Source organism: Carlito syrichta, unplaced genomic scaffold (genome assembly GCF_000164805.1).
Source record: "Carlito syrichta isolate Samal-C Ts95f unplaced genomic scaffold, Tarsius_syrichta-2.0.1 Scaffold303277, whole genome shotgun sequence".
Lineage (NCBI taxonomy): Eukaryota > Metazoa > Chordata > Mammalia > Primates > Tarsiidae > Carlito > Carlito syrichta.
In genome coordinates, this window is record NW_007247373.1 from 276,671 (window position 1) to 280,808 (window position 4,138).

The following is a 4,138-nucleotide window of genomic DNA, read 5'->3' on the forward strand; positions in this document are numbered from 1 at the left end:
CCCTCACCTGCCGGCCTGGCGTCCACGCCGCGTGCCCCTTCCCCCGCCCCAGCCGCCGTGTCCAGGTGGGAGGTTGGTCCCGCTTCTGCGGGCGCAGGCCTGCCGTCCTGCGTGCAGGGCCCCGGCCTGAGCCCTCAGGTGAGAGCCTCTTTCCCGGGCCCCCTCGTGCCCTGGCCCACGTGAGCCCCGCGTGAGCCCCGCGGGTGTCCCTCAGGCATCCGCGCGGCTGGCGAGCCCTCCCTCGGCCCCAGGGTGACCGCAGGAAGCCTAGGCCTTGTTTTTTCACCGCTCTCCCGCTGCCTCCTCGCCCTCCACTTTCGGCTTCTGCCTGTCTCTTCTGGGTTTGCCATTGCCTGGAAGGGAGGGGAGCCCCGGCGGTCCGCCCGGTGGAGGCACCGACACCCCACGGACTCAGCTCTCGGGGAGGTGCCTCTCGGGACGCGCAGCCACGAGGGGGTTCCCCAGCCAGGCCGCTCTGAGACCCGAGGGACTTCGCAGGTGCCTGCCACCTCCACCCGCCCCGGGGGCCAGAAATGGGGCTCAGTCCCCAGTCGGAGGCGGCCGGCCTGCGGCTAAGCGCAGCGCTCAGCATGCCTTGCTTTGGGCTCTGAGAAACCTGACTGGCCGGACGGCACAGATTCCCAGCATTTTTACAGCCTGTACTTTCCTATGAGGCTGGGGTTTCCTTACCAACGGCTGCATATCAGGCTACCCCAAAATGCAGGGCCTAAAGGCAACCAAGTGCTGTTTGCTCACAAATCTGTGGGTTGGGAATTTATTTTTTATTTGACTTGAGAAATGGTCTTGCTCTGTCGCTCAGGCTGGAGTCTAGTGGCTCAAGTGATCCTCCCACCTCAGCCTCCCAAGTCGCCGGGGCTACAGGCATGCACCACCACACTCGGCTACTTTTTAAATGTTTTGTAGAGACAAGATCCCGCCATGTTGACCAGGCTGATCTCGGACTCCTGGGCCTGAGCGAGCTCCTGTCTCAGCCTCCCAGAAGGCTGGGATTACAGCTGTGAACCACCGCACCCAGCCTGGTCAGGAATGTAAACAGGACACGGCAGGTGGCCGGTCTCGGAGGAGCATCCGAGATGGCGTCTCCACTCCCGCACGGGGGGCTCAGCAGTCCGGGGGCACGTCTGGCTGAACCCCTTGGTTCTCCTCCAGTCCTGGGGCCTCTCCCCGTCCGGACAGCCTCTCCGGCCTGCCGGTCAGAAGTGTTACAGGGTGACCACGAGTGCAGAGTCCGCCAAGCTGTCCCAGCGTGTGGCCTGAAACTGGCACGGTGGCACGTCTGCCACACGCGATCACTTCCAGCGGCCTGGCTTCCGGGGTCTGGTCTATGAGGGCGCGAGTGCCCGGAGGTGTCTTTCATCAGGGCAGCCGTGGCAACGCATGGCCGCTGCGTCCTGTCTTCGGGGGGAGCCTGATTCTTCAGGAAGCAGAGGGAGGCGCCCCACCCTGAGCGCCGCAGCATGGCTCCTCCAGGAGCTGCTTGTTCCCCGCTCGTCTCGTTGGGAAAGGAACGGGGGGTCAGAGCCGCGTGGGCCCCCGTGACGCCGGTCTTACCGCCTACCCTTCCTCACCTCAGTGTCCCCTGGGATGGCCGGAAGGAAATGTTGCTGTCGGGGCCACTTTATTTTTGAGTTGGAGTCTCACTCGGTCGCCCAGGCTGGAGTGCAGCGGCATGCCACGGCCACCGCAGCCTCGAGCTGCCGGGCTCCAGCGATCCTTCCGCCTCAGCCTTCTGAGTAGCCGGAACTACAGGCGCGCGCCACCATGCCCGGCGAATTTGTTTTAAGTTTGTGGTAGAGGCGAGGTCTCCTCAAGCTGTCAGGCTGGTCTCAACCCTGCGGGCTCAGCAGTCGTCTCATTTCGACCTCCCAAAGGGCTGGGATTGCAGGCGTGAGCCTCCATGCCTGGCCCCATTTGCGCCAGTCGAAAAGATGAGCGAATTGAGTGTCCAAGGAGCTTTCAGTTTACGCACTCGCCAAACACCGCTTGAGAAACGAGCAGATCAGGCTGGAAAGCCTAGGATGCTCCGTTTTGGAGTGCTTCCTAAAAGCAGGGAAATCAGCTTCCTCTCTCTCTGTCCACCTCTCGGTCGAGCCAGAGGTGTCCGTACTCCCCTCCCGCCCCTTGGCCTAGACATCACGATGCCTGTCCTGTTGCTGGAGAACTCCGAGGCCCTTGCATCCCCGCTGGCGGAGCCGACCGGAACGCGACTTCCTACAAAGGTGGTCGGAGCCAGCCCTTCAGAGGGTAACATGACACTCTCCCTCCTCTCCCAGGAGGACACTGGGGATCGGTTCGGTCTTTGAAGATTTCATTCACTGCCTGGACCCTGGCTCTTCCCTTTCTGCTCGTTTTTGTTTGCATGCTTGTTTGATCGCACGCGCTCGTCCCAGCCTTCCTCTCTGCTTCGGCTTCTGTGCCGGGACCAGTGAAGCCACCAAGTGGGCCCCAGCCTTTTCTTTCCATGTGCTCAGGCCATTTTCCCTGCCTGTATCAACTGGCTGCGCTGATCCACCTGACGGCTGGTTTTTTCTTTGAGTTGGAGTCTCACGCCATCGCCCCGGCGGAGTGCAGTGGCACGCTCACGGCCACCCCAGTGTCGACCCTCGGGGCTCCGGCAATCCTTCCGCCTCAGCCTTCCAAGTAGCCGGAACTACAGGCGCGTGTTACCACGCCTGGCTAGTCTTTGGTTCATTGTAGAGACGAGGCCTCGCCAAGTTGCCAGGGCTGGGCTCGAACCCACGGGCTCAGGCAGTCCTCTGGCCTTGGCCTCCCAAAGTGCTGGGATGACAGACAGCGACCGAGCCCAGCCACCCGATGGTTTGCAAGGAGCCACAAAAGCAGCCCTCCAAGTCGTCCCCTTCCTCACCCCCTCCCTCCCTTCTGTCGAAGTCTCACTCTGCCACCCCGGCTGGAACGCGGTGGCGCAATCATGAGTCACCACAGCCTTGACCTCCCAGGCTCAGGCGACCTCTCTGCCTCAGCCTCCCAAGTAGGCGGGACTACAGGTGTGCGCCACCATGCCCGACTAATTTTCTTTCTGTAGAGACGAAGTCTCACTCTGTGGCCCAGGCTGGTCTCAAACTCCTGGGCTCGAGTGATCCTCCCACCTTGTCCTCCTCAAGTGTTGGGATGACAGGCGTGAGCCACCGCTCCCAGCCCAAGGAGTCTTTATCCAGTTCCTCCAAGTAAACACGCTACTCCCCTCCTTGTAGTGGAGCCCTTGGCACCTCCCTTGTGGCCTTTGTGCTCTGCCCCCGGAGTTGTTTGTGTTTTTTGCACTGCAAGTCCCTTGAAGGCAGGGCTTGTGTTTCACCAGACTTAACCCGCCAGTCAGCCGGCACCAGTCAGGCCTTGCCTGAGGACATAGCTGCTCTTCGTGGGGAGGGGAGCGAGCCTTTTCACGTCCTGACTTTCTTGACTTCTCGGAACTGTGTATCGGTTATGCCAGCAACGATAAGGCCACCACCACCTCCACGAATTTAGCAACAGGGGAAAGAGTGCTGGGTGTGGCGGTTTGTGCCTGTCTTCCCAGCACTCTGGGAGGCCCAGGCGGGAGGATTGCTTGAGGCCAGGAGTCTGAGATCAGTCTAGACGACAAAGCAAGACCTCGTCTCTGCAAAGACAAAACAAAACAAAACAAAACAGGGGGAAGAAGATTTCCCTGGGAGACAGGGTTGCCAGATTTCGCAAATAAAGATACAGGATTCTTAGTTAATTAGAATTTCAAGTGAACAACAACTAATTTTTTAGTATATTCACGGGACATGCTTATTCTAAAAAATTATTTGTTGTTCATTTGAAACGGAAACGTCACTGGGAATTCTGAATCGCATCTGGTCACCCTGCTTGGAGAATTAAACCATGAAACTCACATGTGCGGATTAGAACAAAGAAACACAAAGGCAGCTGAAGAGATTAGAACGGGTCCTCAGCAAGACCTGATTGTAACCGGAGTAAGAAAAGTATGTTTACAAAAACCCTTGGAACCTTCTCTTGTGACATTTCTCAGGAACGTGCCAGTCAGAAAGGGGATTGGTCAGCAGCAGAAGACGGAGGGTCCAAGAGACCAGCGGGCCACTCTCCCAGTGCCGTCGGGAAGCACCAACTCCTGGGTCGC